This window comes from Papaver somniferum, chromosome 7 (genome assembly GCF_003573695.1).
Source record: "Papaver somniferum cultivar HN1 chromosome 7, ASM357369v1, whole genome shotgun sequence".
Lineage (NCBI taxonomy): Eukaryota > Viridiplantae > Streptophyta > Magnoliopsida > Ranunculales > Papaveraceae > Papaver > Papaver somniferum.
Window position 1 is genome coordinate 7,607,631 of NC_039364.1, and position 27,041 is coordinate 7,634,671.

Sequence of the window (27,041 nt, forward strand, 5' to 3'; positions counted from 1 at the left end):
AAATGTCAGATTCTTATTGGTCCCCATGTCCCCTTCCAAATTTTCCCGAATCAAAAATTTTCTCCAATGTGAAACATCCTACAATACCAATTTCCATCAGAATCTATAACAAAACCATAAAACTCCATCCAAGTAGTATATTGTCATAAAAAAATGAAAATGAAAGGAACTAGAGGATGTCCATGTTATAAAAAGAGAAGTTGGGAGCGGTTAGGAGGCGCACATCTCTGATATTCATTTGGAAAACACGTTATTCTAAATCATTTTAGTTACTTTTAACAACGACACTCAATTTGCTTCGAGGATCAAGTTACAAATCTGATGCACTATGTTTTAAAAAAAAATACCATGATCCTATAAATACCAACACATAATGAGTTATTATCATAAGATAAATGTATTATGTTTTAAAAAAAAATTGAAGTATCACGATATAAAAATAGATCCTTAAATCCCATTAGATAGAGCAAAATATGAATAAAAATTATTTACTTAATCTGACATTTATCAATTATGTTGCGTCGTGCCGAGCAAATCAAACAATTTCATAATGCGATATATCTTTACAATGAGATAATAAGTCAAAATCAATACGAGGAGATAGTAAGTCAAAAATATATAAGATGTTGGAGGTTACTAAAGAACCATTTTATCGCTAAATTTAACGGGAAGTTTGGTAATTGACATACCCTAGTCATAGCGGCTGTCTTAACCAAAGGAGGGTTGTATTAACCAGAATATATTACTTGGTATAATACTAGAATATAATGTACCGATCAGAATTATTTAGGTATGTACATAACATATTGACAACATACTTCAACAAACATTAAATCGTTTTACACTTGCCATAATTTAATTATTTCTACTCGGAATTGGATTTACATATTATTTTAGTTGTGTAGTTTAATTTTGTAGTATTTGAAAGATCTCGTTGCTAATGGCGCCTCTACTTTCTTTAAGGTGAACGTTCATATGTTTAGAGGCATGAAAGTTTGATCATATCTTACGTTTAAACGGAATCCAGCTATTTCCACCTTTTAAGCGAAATCATGGTAATCATACTTGATACACACGTCCAAGAAGTTCACGGTTTATCACGAAAGCTTGGTTTCAGCTTGATACATGTTGTCCTGTTAATGCAATGAGATTCATAGTATTTCCAAATTCATTCGTAGGCAGTACTGTAATGTATTTCATAGATGTCACCATAGATTGTAATACAAGGGGATAGTTGTTAGGTAATGATACCAACGACCTAAAAAAAAAACAAGAAAAAACATTATCAACTTACCGGTGTTTGATAGCCCTTCCGGTTAGCTTATCCATCTACACTTCCTTGATAAGCTCATTTTATCTCACCAAAATAAGAATAACGACCAACCTCTATTACTCGGAAAAATTAGGCTAGTGATGCACAGTTTATCCAGAATTTCAATAGCTATCAGCAGCCTTAGCCCTTGTAAACACGAATCAGTAGTATAATAATCCAGTCAAAGATGCAACCAGTCAATCATCCACAGATTCCTCACCCCATTTCAAGTTCCAAATACAGAATTTCCAATACAAAAAAGCACTAAAAACCAAAGAGTATTTAGTCTTGTTCACTATTCTAGCAATGTATGTAGACTTATTTTCCATTCATATTCACTTGAGACAGCATTCTCTTAGCTTATGATGATAACTGATCTGTGTATGCGCAGAAAGGTGTACCTCACCTGCCTGCCATAAATTATTACGATTTTTATGGACAACTTGGAAGATTGGGACTGATTATAGCACATGTTTCAAGTATCTATTTAAATGTGCATATCTTGGTGCCCCCAAGTTTTGCCGAGCAGATGTCCCCAATCTAAACTCCGGACTAAAAAATGTGAACAAGTTTTAGAATATTGGGTCTCATGGAAAACGTGACGCGTCTTGTGAGAAACTTTGATGGCAAATCTTGGGGTAACTAGCATTTTCGCCATTATAATCATTTTGCTTCTTTTTGATAAGGAAACTCAAAAACGAAATAAGGAAAAGGGACAGAAACCAGGGGTCAAAAGACTGGATAGTTCACTAGGTTTCAGAACAAACATTCTTGACTTTTATACAACACACAATAAGTTATTGTCATTATATAAATGTTTCAGCCTTTGAGGTTGTTAAAATTTTTGACATAAATAGGAGTAGGATGTAAAAATCTTATTTTCATTTAAGAAAAAAAGAAAATAAAAATTACTTAGTATAAAATTTGTCAACAATGTTGTTTCTTGATGGACAAATATAAGATGGAGGAGGATGCTGAAGAACCATTATAAAGATCAGCTAGTGGTTAAAGAGGCTAAAGAACAGAAAGATGGGTTGGTTGTTAAAGGATGTTTAGGAAACACACTTCTGCTTTTGTAACAAGCTTTGGCTCTCATAAAACAAGAAATACAGTGATTTAACAAATATTCAGTAAGTTATTTAATTTTTTTTCTTTCTTTAGAATCACTTAAACCATGAATCTAAACTATTTTTGGGTGTCAATCATCGAAAATTAATTATTTTATTTAAGAAAATTTAAAGTCAACAAATATTAGTCGGAAAACCTTTAATATCAGGTATGAGCGTGAGGCGCTAGCTAGGGGTTAGCCAAAGTCACCTTGGTTAATATGTTTGGGATCGTCGGGGGCACATTGGCTAAAAACTAAACTACCGTCCTTTCCCACCTTTCAAGGGAAATCAGCACATGGTAAATTCTGCTTCCAAAAAAAGAAAAAAGCATATGGTAAATTCCATGCCTATGAACTTCAGCGTTTACCACCTAAGCCTTGGAACTTTGTCGTAGAATCAAGTTCTCATTAGCAATGCAAATTTCAGATCATTTTATAAAGCCACTTATTTTGAGATCCTTCCTGAAGTAGGGTTAATCAATGAAAACTTAAAACATTCATATAAGTAATACAATAATTCATTGGTGTTTCCCATCTACACAGATGTCCTGTGTTTGTCTCTCATGCACCAATTTGAATGGCTGGGAGTTCATATCACCTGGAACCAAATGCCACAAATGTTTCCATGCTTACAGGTACAACCTACAGAAACCTCAATAAACAAACTCACTGCATCTGACCATATTCTCTTGCTCAACCTTTTCATGTCGACGAAAACTGACTCATCAAAATGCTCTACAGCTATAAATCCCATAATACAAGTCCAGTATCAAAATCCTCATTTCCTTTTTTCTTTTCTTTTTTTTTAGATTGAAAGAGATAGATTTTATTTAAAAAGAAAATTTACAGGCAAGCTACAAGTAGTAGCAACGGAAACAGAAAACAAAGAACAAAACAATTACAATTAGTGAAAAATGGCATCCCAGTTTTCACCTGCAGAAATGATGTGATTGCCAAAAGCTGCTGCCCAAGCAGTGACTAAAGATTTTGCTTCAATGATGAGATCAACGTCAGTTTTAAAAATTTGTTTGCTCTCAAAAGTCCTAGCATTTCTTTCACCCCAAATCACCCAAACAATTGCAGCCGGTATCATATTCCAAAAGACTGTGTTCGGACTTTGATTCATGTTCCACAGATGAGCTAAGTCATACATGGACAGAGGAATAATCCAGTACCAACCAGTGGGAATTAAGTTTAGCCACAGTTTGTAAGCTACTTTGCAATGAAGAAGTATATGATTAGATGTTTCCTCTGGGTCACCACACAAAATGCAGCCATCATCCAAAGTCATTCCTTTCCGTTGTAGCAAGTCTTTTGTGTTAAGCTTACCATGAACATCACACCACATAAAAAAGCGAACCTTAGGAGGAATCTTAGAATTCCAGACAAACGTATAAGGAAAATCTGCGACATCGTCCATCTTAATTAACTGGGAGTACACAGTTTTAACAGAGAATACTCCATTATTGTCCAAAGACCATCTTCTTGTGTCTGGTAGCATATCCAAAATAGGAGGAACTAATCCAATTCTAAGAAGGAAAGAAGAAAATTGACTAACATTCTCCAGTAATCTTCTTTTGAAGTCGAAAAACCAGCTGCCATTTCCTTATCTTCTCGACAACTACATGGAAAACCTGAAACCGAACCAAAGAAAAACAAGGATTATAAACAGATTTAGGCCTCCTTTTCAATCCGATAGACAACCATAGGCATGTTTTTTTAGAAATTGCAAATCTAGGCCTCCATCTATGTTTCCATCCAAATCCGTTTGTTTTGTCAATTTCTCGGTCAAAAAGTTCAATTTCTTATCAGATGAGATGAGTTAATGAAGCGCAATTACCCCTTTTCCCTCTATACACGTGGAAGCTATTAGGTGTAAGTTTGACACGTGTTGTAAATTAGCCACGCGTAACGTACCCATTTGCCCTCTAAACACGTGTGAGATATTAGGTGTAATTGATGCGCAATTATCCATCTGCCCTCTAAACACGTGTAATCCAAGACACGTGGTGGTCATCCGACATGGAAAGAAAAATGGAAGGCTAGGATTAACTCACTTCGTAATTAACGACCCCATCATGAGATCTTAGTCGTTTATCTCAATTTCATTGGATCACGATGTTTTCGGACGGCTGAGATGAAATAAACATGCGGGAAAAGAATAAAGTAGAGAGAAAAGGTTTTTCAGTTTCTCTATTTTCCCTTCGTCTCTCCATTTCTTCCCTCTCTCCATTTTTCCCCTCTGCAACTAATTTCTCTTTATCTGTAATTTTCTTTCTTCTTTGCGATTTTCACTTCAGTCATCTGAAATATCACTGGTTTATGTTACTATGTAAGATGGGTATACCTAATAGATCAAAGAAACTACTAAGTAAGATGGATTCAGAGACTAAAGAGAATATGGATAAAAGAAAGAAAACAAAGAAACGGCGAGGTATAACATGAACTGAAAGGTAACAGCGAGACTCTTATTGTATTTTATTCAATTTTTAGGGGTTTTGGAAATTTTCGATTTCTAGGGTTTATGGGTGTTTCGATTTCTTTGGGTTATGGGTATTTTCGATTTCTAGGGTTTATGGGTAATTCGAATTTTCTGGGTTGTGGGTATTTATGATTTCTAGGGTTAGGGTTTATGGGTTTGATTTTTAGATGACTCTGTTGATTTTCGTTTCTCTATGAATTGACCCTTGATTTTTCTAGGGTTTGTGTTAGATTTTTAGGGTTTGTGTTAGATTTATATGGTTTGTTTGTGTTAGAATTTTAGGGTTTATTTCACTTTGTTTATCACTCTGTTTTCACCTTGTTTATCACTCTGTTTTTAGTTATGATGAAGATAGTTTCATGTTAGTTAATATGTTTATGTAATATGATTTATGTTCATATGTTCATATGTTGATATTTTGATATGTTGATAGTTGCTGAAAATATCTAATATGATTTATGTTGTAGGAATGAATCTGCAAGTGTGGAATGATGTTGACAATTGTTGTTGAATTGTTGTTGTTGAATGATGCTGATAATTTGAATTATGTTTCTTGTAGGAATGATGTTGTTGTTGACAAGATGCCATTCAAAAGCTTTGAGGTAAATGTGATAGGAACTTGCAAGAGTTTGGAGTTTAGGGACTGTGCTACAGAAGATATGGGACTTGATAGGTTGAAGGACATGATCAAGCCAAAGCTGAGACTGAAGGGTGATGAGAAGATAGACATATTGTGGTCAGATGATCTTTGTACTCCCATGTCATTGGATAAAGAAGAAGAGTTCAAGTCTTTGTGGGACATTGCTGAGTTTGATGAGAATGGTTGGATTCTGAATCTGAAAAGGAACAAGAAGGTAATGTTGTTGATATCCAAGAACATCTTGCAGAAGAGAAAGAAAGTGATATGAATTTTGAAGTACATTATTTTGTTTTTGATAATGATATGCTTTTGTTTTATTTGTTTAACTGCAGAAGAGTAAGATGATGTTGTTGGGGTGGAGAAGAGTTCAGTTGAGTGTAGTAGTGTTACACATGGCAATTCAGAGTTTGATAAGGAATATGCTGATCACCTTAAGGAAGAAGATGATCAAGAAATGTTCCCAGCTGAAGATGAAACTTCATTGGATCCAAATGACCTCATAGTTGGAAGCAAGTTTATGAGTAAAGAATCTTTCTACAAGCATGTGAATAATTTATGTATCATGAACAAACATCAGACTTATGATACTAAGAGTTCTACAATAAGCTGAGGGTCAAGTGCATTCATTGGAGGACTCAACATTGTCCAATGTTCATTTATGGCATGGTCAAGAAAGGTGAAAGTAAAACTTTTACACTTAGAGGCTTTAATGTCAGTCACACCTGCAATGGTGACAAAGATGACTTGAACAAGCTTGCAACCCCAAAGTATGTAGCTGACTGGTACTTTGAGAAGATGAAGACTGAGCTATAACATGATTTCCTTTAATGTCATTTGTAGATGAGAAATCCAGGCAGCATATCAACTTTTTCTTATGGAACTACAGACAACACTTTCCTGTCCATGGAAATTTTCTTCAAAGACATTATAGATGGATTCTTGTCTGGTTGTAGAAAAATCATTGGCCTTGATCATTTGAGTGGGAAGTTTGGTGGTGTGATGCTACATGCAACTGGTCTGGATGGGCAAAATGTATTAGTTCCATTGGGTATTATGGTATGCAGAAATGAAACAATAGAGAATTGAAAGATATTCTTGGAGAATTTAAGCAAGCTGCTTGGTTATGATTTTGAGTTTACCTTCATCTCTGACAAGCAGAAGGGGATTTTAGAAGTTGTTGACTATTATTATCCCTTGTTTGAGCACAGACAATGTGTCAGGTGAAGTGATTTTATTTTTTGTTTTGTTTTAATCATTTTATTTGTTTTGTTCTGTTTTGTTTTATGTTTCAGTTTTTAATCATTGGTTGGTTTTGCAGGCACTTGATGGCCAACTTTAAGAAGTACTACAAGGGGTTCAGTATTCAGACTCATCTTTGGAATGCTTCCAAGTGTTATAAGATCAACCACTTTAATGTAATGCTTCATTACTTTAATGCCTTACTTTAATGTTATAAGATCAACCACTTTAATGTAATGCTTCAGTACTTTAATGCCTTACTTTAATGTTATAAGATCAACCACTTACAACTTATACTTTACTGTAATAATTTATCAGCAACATATGGATGATATCGCAGTTGAGAGTTTTGAGGATGCAAAATTTCTCATGGATGAAAGGCCTGAAACCTGGTCAAGGGATCATTTTCCACATACTAGCAAATGTGAGCACATCAACAACAACTTCTCAGAATCCTTCAACAATATGGCCAAGAAGATGAGAGACAAGCCAATCTGTAAGATGGCTTTGATGTATGGACAAATGGTGATGGGGATTTTCAACAAGAGTAGGAATGAGGCTGCAAAGTGGAAAGATGGTGATCTAGTTCCAAAGGAAATGCAGCTGATTCAGAAGATGTATGACTTGACTACCAATTTTCAACTGGGTCCTGCTGTTAGGGGAAAGTATATGAGGTTACAAGTTGTCATGGAGCCATCTTTGTTGTGGATTTTCCAAAGAGGACCTGTAGTTGTCTGCAATGGAAGTTAAGGGGTTTTGTCTTCCAGCATGATGTATGTGCCTTAAAGCCATTGAGACTTGTTTGGGCTGAGTAAGTTTTTTTTGCATTTGTTTTCAATTTTTTGTCCTTTTGTCCTTATAATATTACTCTATGTCGGTCCTTTTGTCTTTATAATATTTGTTTTCATTTATTTGTTTACATGTTGGGTATTGTTGTAGGTATTGTGACCAGCATTATTGAGTGGATAGCTACAAGAGAACATATGCTCCAGATTTCAACCCATTATTGGGCCCAGAGGACTATGAAAAAGTACACTTATATATGATTTTATAATCCTTATTTTTTGTGCAATAAATATAGTTTCCATATTTGATTCTTTTAGGGTTTTAATCTCTCATTTATATATAATTCTCTTTTTTGATTCTTTCTTATTATCCAGACAGCCAAGAAAGAAATGATAAAGCCTCAAGTGAATATCAGGAAAACAGGGAGGCCAAGGAGAAACAGAATTAGAGCATATGATGAACCTCCACCAACAGGAAAGAAGAGTAGAAGATACAAGAGATGTGGAGAACCAGGTCACTATGAAAAGACCTGTGCTGGAGGAGCAGTTGGTTATAATCCAGAAGGACCAAAGTCTATAACATGTGTTGATGGTTATACTTACACAACTTATGTATCAGCTCCATCAAAGAGGAACAAGAAAGCTGCAAAAGTTGTTCATGGTTCATCTGTAGGTCAAAGTACCAGTGTAAGGGTTGGACCTAAGACAAAATCCAATAGCCAGAGGTGTGTTGGTGAATCATCTAAGCAAGCTGCTGCAAGATCTTAAAAAGGAGTCAAGGGAAAGGCAACAATAAAATTTGGATCTTCTCAAACCTCATGTTTGAATCAGAATTTCAAGAAGGTTGGTTCAGTTAGAAACAAAGTCAACTTTACAGTGTCAGATCCAAATGGAAAGAAGAAAACAAAGAAGTACATGAAGATCTGAGTTGGTTTTGTTGATTGTGTTTCATTTTGTTTAGAAGATATGTATGCATCTACTCCTTATCTTTTGTGTAGTTAAAGTTTGGAACTTTGAATGGATGTAGTTTCTTTTGAAGAACAAGTTATGAAATGTTCAATTACAACTTCTGATTTCATTACATTTTCAGATTTTTCTTAAATTCATTACAAATTTCTAGTACTTTTCCTTTCAATGTTTCTTTTTTTTCAATTACAAGTGCATATGATGCCCATCTGAAAGCATCACAGTCTTTCTTCTTGCATACCAGGTAAGCTATATTGAGATTGTGTTGATTCTTGCAAACCTTTAGTTTTAACTTTGAATTGCAGTTCTGTTTGAAGCAAGGTTGATTGTGTAATGGACAGTTGTTGAAAAAATGGTTTTCTCCACCCACAAGCAATGCAACAATTTGGACTTGGAAGCTTGATTTGAAGTGTTGTAGTTGGAGAAGAAGCAAGATCAAACCACTCAAAGTAATTGCAGGTGGGATTCAAGCATTTGAAGAAGGTCCTTCCATTTGTTTGATCTGTTTTATATCTCAACAATGCTCTAACTCCATTACAAGGTATATGTTTGCACCTTGAGTATACTCATGGACAACTCTTGGTTTCATGGTCTTCTTTGTCACACATATCACACTGCACCTTGATGCTGCTACTGCTACAATTTGATGGAAGATGAACACCACCAACCATTTTTGGATCTGATTAAAAAAAAAGAGAAGAAGATATGCTTTTAGTGAAGATAATCCTGTCGTTGGGTACTGTGGGGGCCAGAATTTTATCTGACACGTGGAAGAAATTATGACGTGTACGTATACACTTGTTTACACAGTCAGCAACAAGTAGATATATAGAATCGGCAATTCAAAGCAATTAACAAGGCGAGTTTAATGAGTCGAAGGGCTCAAAAGTCTTTTCTTAGCACACTAACGGTGCCAAAAAGGTGGATAACCACCATTAGCCGTTTTTTCAATAAAACGGTCAAAATCGATCTAGATTTGTAATTTTCAAAAAAACGAGCCGTAACCCAGAAAAAACAAGCCTACATTTAAAAACAGATAAATCCAAGTTACCCATATGAAGTATCATGATTTCCAACACCAATAACCACTTGAATTCAAAGTAGTAGTCATGACTCAAAAGTATAACATCAAAAAATCTTGGATTCTTATCTGTTCAACAACCACCAACAAAACACTAACCTCCTCTGTCAAAAAGATACTCAAATGTTAACAGTGCATCACTAGAGTCCACTTTAACCAGTCAACCCCAACACCCGTTTCAATTTCCAAACACAAAACTTCCCAAGTTCGTTACAAACAATACAGAAAATTTACTACATCTGACAATGCTAATTTCCAAAACAAAAAACCATAATAAAAGTAGTGCTTTCGTTCATAACAAGAAAAACTCTACCAAATACTTTAAATGTATTGGAAAAAAGAAAGAAACTGACGGCAAATTTTTGTTTGTTTTAGACATTGTACATATCGTAATGATACTATAAAAGAAGTATAATCCATAGACTCCCCCGAAACATCTTCATGCCTGGAAGGTTTTTCTTTCCCACCAACTAATCTAGCAGGATTACCCACAGCAGTAGTTCTAGCAGGCACATCAATCAACACAACAGACCCAGCACCAATCAACGTCCCCATCACTAATCCTCAGGTGCCAATTCCCCCAGCCCACCTAAAAATTGACATATTATTCCCAATCACTGCCGTTTCTCTTACCACGACCCCATTAGCATGATCAAATGATATCCCTTTCCCAATCTTCGTCGCCGGATGTATATCCACGGTGAAAACGTAATGTAGACTGAACATTCCTATTATCCTAATCCGCCACTAGATGTTGCTGTTGATATTATTGTAGGGTGTGGTTGAAGCGGTGTTGTTGCAGGTTGATGTTGCGGTGAAGGATAAAGAAGTTCACCTCCTGGCATGATGGTTGCGTGTGTTAGCAGAGTTTGGTATGATAATGATTTCTATGGATGGATTCTGGAATTAATCATTTTTCTGTAAGTACGCATGAAAGTTTTTTATTTATTGCATTTATGGCACTAAAAATCTTTTGCATTAATGTTCAAATCAAGCAATGTATTCTAGCAATGTATCTAGACTTGTTTTCCTATGTCTAGATATAAAAGAAGAATGCCATAGATTCACCGAGAATATCTTCATGCCTAGAAGGTTTTTCTTTCCCACCAACTAATCTAGCAGGATTACCAACAACAGTAGTTCTTGCAGGCACATCTACTAAACATATCTCATTAAAAGAGAAGTGTTTCTCATTGCAGGTATATTAATTAAAACACCAGACCCGTCACAATTTTACCAAATTAAGCAGAGGCACGTCCATCCTGCTTAATTTTCCCTATGTACTAATGTTTCTGTTGATATTATTGTAGGGTGTGAAATCTGCGGTGGTGTCACACGTTGATGTTGCGGCGAAGGATATCCTAAAGAAGTTCACATCCTGGCATGATGGTGGCGTATGTTAGCAGAGTTATGGCATGATGATGATTTCTACGGAGGAAGATCAAAGGGGATTTAATACGAGGTTCATCTCGGTTTCTTCATTTTTCTGTAAGTACCCTTGGAAGTTCTCATTTATTGCATTTATCATACGAAAAATCCTCTGATTGGTTTAATGATCAAACCGAGGATTTTTGCAATTGGCGCGATTTTTCTTTCCTTTTTTATTTTTTTAGTCTCTAGTAGCCCAGTTGGTACGTGCTCGAATCAGTTGGCAAAAAGTTATACCAGCTCTAAATATCTATCAATTAGTAATTCAATACCCTCTCTTTTTCTCCGATACTTACCCGGGGTAAGTAGTCGGTAGAGTAATATTCACACCATTTGATAGTTTTGCTAGTTTTGATGTCTTGTTTAGACCGGAAGATTTTTATGACCATGTTTTAGGTTAACATTTGTAATCCATCATTCACACCTTAAAAATTCATCTATGTTAGATCTTATATTCCATAGGGGATTACTTCTATGGAATCCATTAGGGTGGAGAATTGAACTTGTGACATCGTATAAGAAAGTTAATTTAATTAGTAATTGTGGTTTGTGGATTTTTAGTAGGCTTATATGTAAGTAATTTAAATTTTTAATTAATCTGTGTAATATCCATTTCTAAAAGCGAAATCGTAAAAGTTATAACAAATAAAATGCGTAGGATGGTGACGTACATATATCCATTTTGATGTACGTATCAAAACCCCTAATGGTGATATACATATATAAATTCAAGTCTTTTTTTTCGTTTTTCTCAAGTTGAGAAAACCAAACAAAATCAATGTCTTGGTAGGAGAAGATCTAAATTTTTATTTGGCCACTAAATATTAGCAACTGCTAAAAATAGATGTTCCATTTTATGCACACTAGCGATTACCAACAACAACAAGATAGGCGCAGGGTAATTTATTCTCTCAAAAGTAAGTAATATATTTAATATTACTCCTCTTTATTTTACATTTCTTTATTATTTACACTTGAGAGGAGATATCATTCTGCGAGTAAACCAAGATTTTGAATGGTGGTTTTTCAGATAAACATTCTTGAGGAAACAAACTATTCTAAATCATTTTATATATTTTTAATAAAGGCACTCAATACATGTTCGGATAAGTTGGCTAAAAGTTGTAACAGTTCTTGTATTTGAGTTCAATAGTTGGAATTCTTGTTCTGATAGTTTCTAGAATTCTACCAATTAGTAACTCAAAATTATACCGGTTACTAGTCGGTAGAGTAATATTCACACTACTTGAAAGCTTTACTAGTTGGGCAATCATAATCCACTCTTTTCACCTTAAAAATCTCATCTTTGTTAGATCTTGTATTCCGTTTAGCATTAAATTGTATAACATAGTAAATCTAATGACCAATTGTGGTTTGTGGATTATTTAAAATAAAAAATTTATCAGTTACTAGTATTGACAATCATATATGTAATGTCCCATGTTAAAACAAAACCGTAAAAATTATAAGTGATTGACTACACCGTAGAAATTATAAGTTACAGCCACTGTCGACGATACATATGTATAAATCCGAGTCTTTCTTTTTGGATTTCTTAAGTTGAGTAACCAAGCGAAATCATCCACGGTCTTGGTAAAAGAGTGGCTTAACTTTATGAGAAATGATTTGGATTTATATATGTATTTGGCCCCTAATTATTAACAATTGCTAAACAGATGTGCCATATTTATACACATTAATGATTATCAACAATAACAATATACTCATATAGTGATTCATTCTCTCAAAAGTAAATAGTATGTTTAATATTAATGATTTTCATTTTACATATCTTTATTATTTACATTTGAGAGGAGAAATCATTATGTGAGTATATACTTGTTGTTGTAGATAATCATTAATTACTAAAGCCAAGATTTTGAATGGTGTTTTTTCGGAAAAATACAAACTATTATAAATTATCTTAGATATTTTTATTAGGGGCACTCAATTCGTGCTCAGATAAGTCGGCAAAAAGTTGTACCTGCTCTTGTAGTTGAGGTCAATAGTTGGAATTCTAATGCCTGTAGTTTTTAAAAATCTATTACTTAGTAAATCACTAATTATAGCGGGTAACTAGTCGGTAGAGTAATATTCTCACTACTTGATAGTTTTCAGTAGAAAGTTTTAATAGTTTTGATGTGTTGTTGAGATTGGCAGATTTTTATGGACACGTTTTAGGTGGACAATTGTCGTCCATCATTTTTACCTTAAAAAGCTCAGCTCTATTGGATATTATATTCCGCTGAGCATTACTTTTATGTCACTGATCAGCGTGGAGATTTTAACTAGTGATATCGCATTAATAATAGAGTTAGTTTAATAACTAATTATGATTTATGAATTTTCCATAGGATTATATGTGTAAGTAATTAAAACGTTTAACTAATCAATTACGAGTAGTTGTTAATAATATATGTAATGTCTATCTGTGAAAACGAAATCGTAGAAATTATAAGTGACTACACAATTAAAATATGTAAGATAATGATATATATTTATGAAAGCCACTATCGTTAATAAACATATATAAATCTTAGTCTTTTTCTTTTTTGGATTTCTCTGCTGAGAAACCAAGCGAAATCATTCATGGTCTTGGTAAAATAGTGGCTTAACTTTATAGGAAATTATTTGCATTTATAGATGTATTTGACCCTAAATTATTAGTAATTGCTAAAAAAATGCTTCATATTACAAACATTAGTGATTATCAAAAATAAAAGGATATTTGCAAAGTGACTTATTCTGTTGAAAGTAAGTAGTATATTCAATGTTACTCTTAATTTTACATTTCTTTACTATTTACATTCGAGAGGAGAAATTAATTTGTGAGTATCTACTTGTTGTTGATGATCATCAACTTCACAAGTCAAGAATTTAAATTATGGTTTTTCAAACAAACATCCCTGAGGAAACAAACTATTCTAAATTATTTATTTTTAGAAAGGGAACTCAATTCGTGCTTGGATCAGACGGCAAAAAGTTGTAACAGTTTTTGAATTTGACGTCAATAGTTGAAACTGTTGTACTGATAATTTAAAAAAAAACCACCAATTACTAACTCAAAATTATACTGGGTAACTAGTTGGTAGAGTGAAATTCACAATACTTGATAGTTTTTGGTAAAAGTTTTTCTAGTTTTGATATGTTGTTGCTAGTATGGGCATGTTTTAGGTGGACAGTTGTCATCCATCCATTTCACCTTAGAAAGCTCGTATCTTTTAAACCTTGCATTCTGTAGATCGTTACTTTTATGGAATCGATCAGCGCGATCATTTGCATTATCGACATCCTACGACAGAGTTGATCTAATGACTAGTTGTGGTTTGTGGATTTTCCGAAGGCTTATAGGTAAGTAATTTAAATTTTTAATTAGTCAATTATGAGTAGTTGTTAATGACATTTTGTAATGTCCATTTATGAAAACGAAATCTTTGAAAATATAAGTGATTACACAATTAAAACGCGTAGGATGGTGACATACATATATATTAAAGCCATTGTCGTCCATACATGTATATAAATCCAATTATTTCATTTTGGTTTTCTCAAGGTGAGAAACCAAGAGAAATCATTCATGATATTGGTAATGTAGCGGCTTAAGATTATAGGAAATGATTTGGATTTATATATGTATTTGGCCCCTAATTATTATTAAATTTTAAAAGTGTTGTCTTACTTCCGTATTCACTTCGGGTGCGCGTATAAAGGTGGAGGAATAGTGTACCTTGACTGCATCCGGAGGAATAAGCAAAATAAGATAATGTATTTACTTATTTGTCTTTTCCTACCATCCTAAATTATAGATTATGGTACGTTGGTGATTGTCAATTATAATTAGATACTTGCATAATGAATTCTCCTCTAGTATTATTTGCATTTAAAAGGAAAAGTCATTATAACATTATTTTTTTATTTTTGGTGTTGATGATCATCACAATTACATGCCGAGTTTTTCGATGGTGGTTTTCGAGACAAATATCTATGAGAAAATAAACTATTCTAAATCATTTTAGTTATTTTGAATATGTGAATTCAATTTACTTTGAGGATCAATCTCTTCCTTTGTCCTACAGCCTACCGCCCTAAATTACAGATTGTGGTATGTTGGTGATCATCAATATTAACTAGATACTTGCATACTGATTTACCCTCTTAAACATAAATAATATTTTTATTTGCATTTGAGAAGAAAAGTCATTGTGCCAGTATTTTTTATTTTTGGTGTTGGTGATCATCACAATCACACGAGTTTTTCGATAGTTTTTCTGAGACAGACAAGAGAAAATAAAGTATTCTAAATCATTATAGTTATTTTGAGTATGTGCATTCAATTCACTTAACAAACAGCACATAATAAGTTAACATCATGATATAAATGTTTCATGTTTTGGAAACTTTAGAAATGAACATGATGGAAAAATAAACCTCCAATTTCAATTAAAAAAACAATTAAGAATTATTTACTCGGTCTAATATTTATCAGTTATGTTACAATTTTAAAGTATGATCCATCTATATAGGGGGTAAGATAAATATACAAGTTGTCGGAGGATAATAAAGAAGTATTGTATAGGTAGATAGAATTTTAACTGTTGTAAGAGAAAGTCTTATGGTGGAATCCATCCATCTTCCATCTTCCACGCCACCTCAGCATTTGGAACTGTGGATGGAAGCGCAAGTGTAATGGTGGAATAATAGAAACGCTATTCTTAATGGAGTTAAAAAAACGCAATTAAGAATGAAGCTTTTTTTTAGCCGTTAGATTTCAACAACTCTTTTTAAATCTACGGATAAAAAAAAAACAATTAAGAATGGAGCTAAAAAAATGCAATTAAGAATGGAGCTTTTTTCAGTCACTAGATTTCAACAACTCATTTTAAATCTACGGATAAAAAAAAACGCAATTCTTAATTGTGTTTTTTTAGCTTCATTCTTAATTGCGGTTAACGATATTCTTATTGGCGTTTAGATGGATTCCACGGACTTTTCCACCAAACTATGGAACCTTGCTTGGATTTTCTGTGAAAAACCCCAACTTCGAAGCCACTAGACTTAACATTCCATGAATTTTCGACACTTGGAATAGGTTGAATTCCACCGTAAGACTTGCTCTAATTGGGTCTTCGTAGTAGGAATTGAACTACTCTCTTAATTAAAGTATAAGGTTTGATTAAATGCTAACCAGAATGTGGTATATAATCTCTTATTTAAAAGGAAGGTATATTTAGCTAAGCCCTACAATATACTCTTTAATTAGTTAATGTTTTCATCTTCTTATCGAAATGCGGTAATTGGTACAATATCTTATATTTTTACAATTCAATTATTTTACATTTGCTATAACTTAACTAATATTTAAATAGTTCTCCTATGCATTTAGATTTACATATTATCAATACCTAAACTTAAAATATCTTTTTCTTTGTTCTTATCCTATATTTTAGTTTTTTTTTGATCGATAAAGAAAAGTTTATTGATCAAAAAATAGGAGTATAAAGGCAATACCACCCTAAGCAAGAACAAGAAATAAAAATAGCAAAAGTTGATAACAAACTACCAACTTAAGAAGGAGAAAAATAAATGTTACACCAATCTCTCATGACACTAGAAGCACAAACATCACTGTAATTCTTAACTGCCAGAGCCCATCAAAAAAGACAGTAAATAGCTTTGTTAGCAACTCCCTTAGCATTAGTTCTTGCAGCTGTGAAGACCCTTGCATTTCTCTCCTTCCAAATTGACCAAATAATTGCCACCGGAATCAAATTCCATACTGCAATACTAGCAGCATCATGCTGATTTAGATGCCAAGCTTGCAGATAAGATAAAATGTCACCAGGCATATAGAAGAACCGTTTTAACTGATTTAGAAAATCTTCCCAGACTTCTCTTGCAAATGCACAGTGCAAAAGTAAATGATTACTAGATTATGTGCTGCTACAAAATAAGCATTCCTCAGGGACTTCCATACCTCTTCTTCTTAAAACATCTCTAGTGGGAAAACTATTATGAGCAAAAGCCATAAAAAGAAACCAACTTTTGGTGGACATTTTAAATTCCACACAAAAGTAAAAACTGAGCTGTTATGTATCAGTTCATTTTCTGCAGACAAAAAATTGTATGTGTACTTAACAGAAAAGATCTTACTTTTAGAAATTGGCCACTGAATCTCTTCTTCCAGCTCCATGTTGAATTTGACATCTGCAAGGTCAGAATTAAGAATTTGAAATTCCATTCTAGCAGCAGCATTGAGTCTCCTTGGAACACTAAAATTCCAAACATAATTTCCATCAACACAATTGTATATAAATCAGCAACTGAAGCCTGCTTAGCCCCGGATAAAGCATAAATATTAGGAAAAAAATTCTTGATGGGAGAATCATATAACCAATTATCATCCCAGAATCTAACTTTGTTTCCTTTGTTAACTTGAAACTTCATATACTTCAAGAAAATAGATTTATGCTTCATGATTGCTTTCCAAACTGACCTCCCATATGTACCTTTAGGAGACTTAGACAGCCACTGAACTCTGTCACACCCATATTTCTCAAAAACTAGCTTTCTCCATAAAGCATTATCCTCCATAGCAAACCTCCAACACCATTTTGATAACAAAGCCTGATTTACTTTCTTAAGATTCTTGATTCCAAGACCACCCAATTTTTTCTTTTTAGAAAGAGCTCTCCATTTCACCAAATGTATTTTTTTCCTTCCTTTGTTGTCATTCCACAAAAAATCTCTCATGATTTTTTCTAATTTCTTGATAACAGAAGCTGGCATTTTAAATAGAGGCATATAATAAATTGGAAAACTTGCAAGAACATTGTTTATAAGAGTGATTTTACCTTCTCTTGAAAGAATAGTCTTTTTCCAACTAGCCAGCTTAGCAATAAACTTCTCAATAATTCTATCCCATTTAGCAATTCCTCCACACTTATCACCTAACGGCAATCCCAAATAAGAAGTAGGCAGAACACCACAATAGCAGCCTAAAAGAGAAGAAAAAACAGATAAATCCCCTTCATAACCACACTTATTCTATATTTTAGTTGGCACTCTTTGAGAGTCTCCCTCGGATGCTTAAAGATACAAAAGCTTGAACCTATCCTTCGTTTGGATGGAATGAACTACTTTTCACCTTTGTCTTAGCCTACCACCTTAAATTATAGATTGTGGTATGTTGGTGATCATCAATAATAACTAGATACTTGCATTATGATTTCTCTTCTTAAACATAAGTAGTATTATTATTTGCATTTGAGAGGAAATATCATAATATTAGTATTTCTTTTTCTTTTTAGTATTGATGATCATCACAATCGCACGCCGAGTTTTTCAATGGTGGTTTTTGAGACAAATATATCTATTAACAACTAAACTATTGTAAATCACTTTAGTTATTTTGGAATATGTGCATTCAATTCACTTGGAGGATCAAGTCAAAAATGTGTGACGCACTAGGTTTACATCAAAAGATGAGGATTATGCGCGGATCAGTCGGCAAAAAATTGTACAAGTTCTTGTATTTGAGGTCACTAGCATGAATTCTTGTGTTGATAGTTTCTAAAAATCAATGAATTAGTAATTCAATAATTATACTGGTTGAATAATTGGTAAGTAATAGAGTTTTCGGGTAAGGTTTTTGCTAGACTTGATGTGATGTTGAGATTGACATATTTTTATGGGTATGTTTCAGGTGGAGGGTTGTAATCCATCCTCTTCACCTTCAAAGGCTCGATTCTTGGTTGAATCTTGAATTCCATTGAGCATTACTTTTTTTTTTAATCCATTATGGTGGGGTTTTGATACGAGAGAGTTAGTCCAATGACCAATGGTGGTTTGTTGATTTTTCTTAGGCTTCTTCCTAAGTAATTTAAATTTTTAATTAGTCCGTTTTGGGTGTTGTGAATTTAAAATTTTAATTAATAATTAAAAATTATTTTCTTCTCTTTGTTATTAATATTTCTCTTAATACGATAATTTTTTTAGAAGGTAAATGTTAATATATGCATGGGGAGAGGTTAAGCGAGCATTAATTATTTTTGGATTAAAGAATTTTGTATAGGAAAAATGTAATCTTTTTAACTTAAACAAATAAATATACTGAAATTTCAAAATTTGCCCTTAAGTTTAGTTGTTTTCTTTTTTTTAACTCAGCTTTCCTGATCCAAAAGCCGGTGTCTAATTTCTTGAAGTAAAAAAAAAAGTGTAAATAAAGATTTGTAAAGACAACCTACAAAAGGATATTTTGTGTTTTATTTTTTAGATTTTGTGTTTTATTTTTCATTAAATCATATTTTGTAGGTTATCTTTACAAATCTTTATTTGTACTTTTTTTTCCTTCAAGAAATTAGGCATCCGATTTTGGATCAGAAAAGATATGTTTTAAAAAAAACATAAGGGTAATTTTGAAATTTCAGTATATTTATTAGTTTAAATTAAAGAGATTACATTTCCTATACAAAATTCATTAATTCAAAAACAGTTAGTGATTGCTTAACCTCTTCCCCATGCATATGTTAACATTTATCTTCAATAAAAAATATCAAATCTTGCCAAACCATTTTCACCAATTGATCATGGACAGTTCTATCTAATTATTAGAACAGAGTAGCCGAGATTGAAAAAAAAAAGGAAACTAAGGAGAGAAACAGGGAATATGAAAACGTAAACCTATATGTACCGCTCATTACTATAATATTTTAGGTTCAAGTCCTACTAAGCCTATACCAATCCTTTCTCGGTAATCGGTATAATCTCTTGTTTAAATCGATCAAAAATATAATCTCTTGTTTAAAATGCGAGATTACAATAGCCAAAGGTAATATACTCGTTAATTATGTAATTCGACACTCTTGACTTCTTATGTGGTAATAGGTATAACATATTTCTTTATTTTGCGCTTAATTATTTTACATTTATTATAATGTTACTAATATTTATTTATCCTTTTATGCATTGGATTTATATGATGTCGTAGTCTAACAGGGGTGTATTGGATTAGGATTTGGATAGATATCTAACAATCCTAAAAACTCTTAGGTATTTAACCAGGATATGTCAGGATTCATTAAATATCCGAGGTATTCAATTAGGATATGTTAGGAATCTTTAAATATCTGAGGTATTCAATTCAATTAAGATTTCTTAGGATAGTTGAGGAGAAGGATATATCAAGATTGTTATGGATATTTGTAGGCAAATTATGCATATTATTATCTCACTATAATCTCAACCCAAACCACAAGAGTTACACGGATTGTAGTGGACAATTTTTTTTTTGTCACATCATACTACGTCTTTTCCCCCACCACTACCACACACCACCAACCAACACTAGCACCACCATCGCCACCGACCACCAACAACCACTCACCACCACCACTACTAACCACCACCATCGCCACCACACACCACCAACACTAGTGCCACCACCACCAACCACCACCGCCGCCACCACAAATACCACATACCACCAGCCCCACACACCACCACCATCACCTCAATTTTATTGATGGTTTTTTTTTTTTGAAAGGGAAAAATGATCTTCACTTCTTATAAATCCAAATTAATCTTAACTCAATCCAATATAATCCAAAATTATATATCTATAAGAATCTATAAGATTCTTTTAAAGAAATCTTATAAATCTACTAGATTAAGATAAACCAGTATCTGTTTTTATTCATATAAATCCTGATCCAATACACCCCTAAAATAAAATATTTTTTTATCCTTACTGTGTATTTTAATTTGGCACTATATGAAGAAATACTTGGTGTTCAATAACACCTCTTTTTTCATTAAGGGGAATCATCAGCTGCTTAGAGTTACAAAAACCGATAATGCACACCTAAGAAGTACATGATTTGCTCCAAAATCATCCACGAGAAATATGGTATTTCGCAATCTGTTTGGAGAACCAAAATCCCTAAAGACCCCTATGGGGTTAGTGTTCGGCGTAGTATATATTATGTTGTTGATGAGTTTTTTAATGTTGTCCTATTCAAGATTGGAAAAGGTGACTCTGTGCGCCTTTGGGAAGACAAATGATGCGCTCAAGGAACTTTAGCCTCGATGTGTCCCAACCTTTGTAGAATCTCTACAACTAAAAATATATGTTAATGATGCATGCTTGCACTATGGACGAAAATGGGACTAACTAGAATATTGGTATTTCTCATAGGCGTCTTTATGACACCGAAATAACTGAGTTAACTGCCATTTTACCTCTTTTGGAATTTGTGTCTTTAAATTGTGATGTTGATGACGTTTTAGTTTGGACTGGCACAAAGTCTGGCGACTTCACCGTGAAATCTGCCTACGACTTGCAAGTTTCGACTAGCAGAATCGACAATGATTTCTCCTAGAAAAAGTTTTGGTCTAAAGATTGGCCTCAAAAGCACGCTTTCTTCCTTTGGCAAGCTGTCTTAGAAAGAATGCCTACTTTGGATAACCTTGAAAAGAGAGGTTATGCATTTGTAACCTCTAATGGCTCTCTTATTGCTAAACTTTGTATTTTTTGCAAATACTCTCCTGAGAGTTCTAACCACATTTTCCTTGAGCGTCCCTTTGCTTTACAAATATGGGATTTCTTTTTAGATTGTGCAGGAAAGCCAAGAGTTATTCACAACACAGTCAAGGAGCTGATTTCCAATTGGAATTGTCGGGACCTCTCTACAAAAGGAAAAGAAATTTGGAAGCGATTGCCTACTAGCATTCTTTGGTTTGTTTGGAACGGACGCAATGCAAGAACTTTCACAGATAAATCGAAGGATGTTGCTGATCTTATAACGTCCATTAAGTTACAAACTTTTTATTGGGCTTCTACTGAACCTTGCTTTTTAGATTTCTGTTCAGATGACATTGTTGTAAATTGGAAAGAAAAACTTTTCCAACCTCCATAGTGTTGTCGCGTGAGGTTGGTGTGGTTTGAACCTTGTTTTCTTGTTCGAGGTTCTTCGATTTCATCAGCTTGTTGTTGATGGTTGGGAGGTGTTTTCAGCCTCCTTGTTGTGTTCTTATGTATCTGTTATACTCTTTTTATAAAATTTCTTTTTACCGAGCAAAAAAAAGAAAATGTAGAAGAAGATTTGGTTTCACCCGCGCAGTTTCATAGTGTTGGATTATTAATAAAAAGAAGGATAAAAAGTCTACTTGGAATGATCTAAAAAACTTATACTCCCTCCGTCCCCTATATATAGGCATAGTTGTAAAAAATTGTAGTCCCATTAGATAGGCGGACTTTCAATTTCAAGATGGATTTTTCCATATATTACCCTTATTTATCATAGGTAGTTACAACTATAATTAAGTTTTGTTTCTAATGTTGGAAATTGTACAAAGGATAAAACATGAAAGAGGATGGAAATGTAGGAAATCAATAAAATTTCTTATTCTAAGAGAAATTCACTTTTCCACCTATATATAGGGGACGGAGGGAGTATAATGTTTTACATCAATATTCGTATGAGTGCGCATATAAATGTGAAGGAAAAGCGTACCTTGGGAGGCATGTGTTGTCTACATTTTTGAAGAGTGATAAGCTATATATTAGTAATATGAGCAAAATAAGATAATATATTCACTCTTATGTATTAATAAGGTAAGCAATTAAGGGTGTTAGTGGGGTTATATACAAACATGATGAGACAACTAGCACACTGTAAAATAGATGAAAGAAAAGTCGTAGCCTTTCATTAGTTCTCTGTTTTCATTTCTCAAGTTCTGTTACATCAAAATGAAGAGAATGAACGTCTATTTATAGTAATAGAAAAGAGGGTCGGTTACTCGGCTATAACAAGAATATTACACGTATGAGCAACGTGTCCAAGATTAGAAATGTCCGACACCTTAAGGGCTAAGTAAACTAGTTTAATCCTTATCTTAAATTAGTAGAGGAGGTGAAAATATTTCCAGAATTATCTGGAACAGTAAATGATGGGCCATCCAATATACGTTTACACAACACTCTCCCTTGGACCACCATTTCTAAGTACGTTGTCTCATTAAAACCTTGTCATAACAATCCGACTCTGATAGAAACTTGTCGAAAGAAAAAGTGTACGACATCTGGAGCTTTAGAACAATGTTGATTGCCATAAATTTCTCCCTTCGCCAAAATTTGAGCCAGGAAAAATCTCTTGGGACAAAAACCTAAGCACTAAAGAAGGAGAGTGACGGTTTTCACGAATTCTTTGTTGCATCAGGAAAACCACTTGGGACAAAACATGATCTTCGAATTAGAGTGGTCGCCGCCACGAAAAATTGTCTTTGATAAAACTGCGTTAGGAAAACCACTTGGGACAAAACCTAAGCGCCGGGAAATATTTCCTCCGTCAAAATTGCGTTAGGAAAACCACTTGGGACAAAACCTACACTCTTGCGTTAGGAAAACCACTTGGGACAAAACCTGAACGCCAAAACCTCATAATAATATTGACGTCAATGCAAATGTTGCCTCGTTAAAAACCTCGCCTGGAAAACCCCGTGGGACAAAACCAGACCAGAGGAAAAGAGTACAATGGACGTCGCCCGATAATGGTGCTGGACACGCATATGCTGCCTCGTTAAAACCTTGACAAGGAAAACCCATTGGGACAAAAACTTAGTGAAGGAAAAAGATTACATCGCGTTTAAGTCCAGCCTATGATTCTACGAGTTTACTCCCCCTGAAGCATGACTTCTTAAAGCGATTGGTGTTGCAAATATTATATAGCCTTCAGAAAACTGCTTTACCATTTGTAGTTTATGGAGGAATGACTGCAGGTCTTGCGCCGAGTGCACCACTAGCAATGTACACCTCGCATTTAAATCCTCCACCATTGCACAACAAATTCAATTTTACGCTTCAGGCATAACAATGAAAGACCTTTTGTAAACTCATAAATACCGTATAATCAATTTCAGCATCTAAAAGGTAACCTGCAAAACAAAAGTTAAAACAACAAGATAATACATGTATTAAATCCGTAAATGGTACTTCTGGACCATAAAATATTATTTCTACGTACGTAACAGATGAATCATTTTTTCCACTCTATGTGACCCAAACTAATGGTGCTAATTTAGAAGCACGATGAGTATCAGAACTAGATACTCCGGTAGACAAGTTTTATTATGCTAGCATGTCCTCGAACTTCAGGTCGAGCAAATATTTCAATTTCAGTGAGATCTCAAAATTTAGTTCAAGCGTGGATTTTAGCGATGTGAAGGGCTTTTCAAGAAGCCGAAGATGATATCATCAATTCATCCGGATATTAAACCTATACCAAAGAACATAAAATTCACACAAGAATTGTTCACGAATTTCTCCTATGTGATGATAATGACTTATTTTCAAGCCTGACGTAATTCACAAAGTCAGGTGGCTGCCTGTGTCAGAACCTTGAATCCTTCAGGGATTAATTACAATCACTAACAATATGCAATGTGAGTCCTTCAGGGACTACCACGCTAAATTGCATCCATATTAGGAGAATACCTTTAGTTTTACAGAATCAATCCTAGGGGTTCAGCAGGAAAAACCCTTAAATCGTACTTAAAACGATTATATTACTCTCTCTGCGCTTTATCTCAAACACCAACCTGTAACATTCAGGCCTCACAATTTTACGGTGTGTGTCGGATCCGATCTTTTGCGCTTTTCCGAGAGATTTAATCCCCTACCTTAGTTAGAGGGGAACATGTCATATGCCTACCAATCACAATGTCGATGTTCCTCTGCAGAGGGTTACACAACCACTATTGTAAACAGTAATCGATAATCATATATGATTTAGCACATTCTCTGGTGCATGCACATTCAAGAAAATTTTACAAACTGGTACCAGAGCCACTTCAGGGCTTTATCATATCCTCATCTTCAATAAGGAGTTTCAAACTTAGAGAATGTGGATCATATTTTGATAGTCTCCACGAGCACTATCTGTGTCTCTTTTCAAGAGCACTACATATTATAAGAGTGATCGGAATCTATTTTGCGAGGCATGTATGAGGTTGTCACCCTTGCCTCAAGCGTGTCTTAACACACGACTTGGTCACTGCGAGATGCATGATTTACCTGCTGTGACAACTTCTTGTATCTGCATTCTCAAGCAAGTGACGAACAATAATTTCCCAGAGCTACTGCAGTTATTTGTTTTAATCATAAGTAATCTCCAACACCTCAATTATGTCCAATATCTTGGTGTGAGAAAACAAATGAGATGTTTCACACCCATTCTAGTGGCAGCCAATTTTCCTTTGATCAGGATAAATCTTAATCAGATAACCTATCTGATTGTCGACATCTCTTACTGCAACCTTTAGGTGATGCCTGTCATATCCATGACTTCAAAAGGAAGACCTTAAATTTGTTGACATAATACGTGTCATCTTTAGACGGCAGTCTTTCTCCCCCTGGTTAAGGCGGGAGAACCTTTTTAGGTTATCAACATAATTCGCACCATCCTCTTCTGGTGACTTTTCTCCCCCTGATTAAGGTGGAAGAACCTTAAAGGTTATCAACCTTGGTCACACCAACTTCTGGTGGCGGGTTGTCATGCCAACTTCTGGTGGCACCTTAGTTTTCCTGATCATGGTGGAAATATTACTGTCTCTTTTCTGGAAACTTCTGGTTCCATAATTGCCTGTTTTCAAAGGCAATTCTGCTCATGATAGTTTTTGGGTTTTAATTGAACGACACAAAAAGTAACCAAAAACAGCTGCAGGCTCGATGAGACATTCACGATGTTCCTTTTTAACGGCTAACTTCCTCCCCTAACGGCGGGAATACAGTCTCATCTTCAAATAAGACATTACCAGCTCAGGGTTTTAAATGTCTTATAAATCGAAACCAACATATATAGTTAGGTGATGCTATGGATCAAACATGTAAATTTAAAATGTAAGGTTGCTTCCAAAAACAATAATGATGGTAAACAGTTGGTCGAGCAATGAGCTAAAGATGCTTAACCAAAAAAACTCAACTAGACCATGTCGAGTGCGCACATGTGCTAACTATATGCTCAATACAACACCAACTGAAGGCAAAGCATCAAAGCCTATCAATTTACCACCAAGATAAATGGACTTAAGTGGAAAGTCCAAAAATGGATACGCAACCACAATGTTTGCACAAACAGTTTGGCAAAATCTAACATTACGTGTTAATATAACAAGAGACCATCTAGTAGATGTGTCTATCAATACATTAAAGTATTGAAATAATTGTCCATAAGTCCTGCAATTTCCACCTTGAATCCTTTATAGGAGTTAATGTTGGTGATTCAACAACGGGTTACCATAATGTTAATATTAATGCAATTTAACAACTAATTGTCTCAGGGACCAATAAACACAATTTTACATCCTTATCTAGTAGAAGCTTCAGGTTCTGTAAAGGATATCCATCAGCATTTTGGATCGTCTACTCATCTTGGTAGAACTTTGGTGTCCATACTGACCATGCCTGAGTATGAAAAATTCAAGGGTCATTAAACTTCTGGCTAATGACAACATGGAACTCGACTATTCGAATTCTCCTATGGCACACCCCATAAAAGAAAGCCTTATGTTTCTTTACGATGTGCTTCTGGCACAAAAACAAATGAAGTAACAAAATACTCCATAAAAATGCTCGTTTATCATTTCAAGGTGGTAACGCCAAATATTCTCAAAAAAACTCAACAGATTCTTCAGGAATCCGGAATATTATAAGGCGTTAATAAAGATGACTGTTGTACCACCAAAATGATACACGCTCTTCCGGAGCCGTCTATCATATTATTCGAACCCGAAATGGCATTTCACATTTCCCAAAACCTCTACAAGGTTACATAAATGGTTCGAAAAATTTGTGTTTATTGTTCCCTTGTTTTGAGACAAATATCTCCATCATCCATATCTTTATTGGATAGATTACTTCTGGAATCCATATCCTTTGGCAAAGATAGACGAGAGAAAAATAGTAAAGTCATCAACAAAAAACATTTGGTAACCATGAGCTATTTCT

The 27,041-nt window shown here is 34.2% G+C and overlaps 1 long non-coding RNA gene across 1 annotated transcript; it reads left to right on the forward strand.

Annotated features, from left to right (window-relative positions):
* The first annotated feature begins 10,704 nt into the window (after positions 1-10,704).
* Positions 10,705-22,103, forward strand: LOC113292986. The gene is made up of 3 exons (XR_003331987.1): positions 10,705-10,812; positions 10,924-11,101; positions 21,650-22,103. It is a non-coding gene; the product is annotated as an uncharacterized LOC113292986 (long non-coding RNA).
* The last annotated feature ends 4,938 nt before the right edge of the window (positions 22,104-27,041 follow it).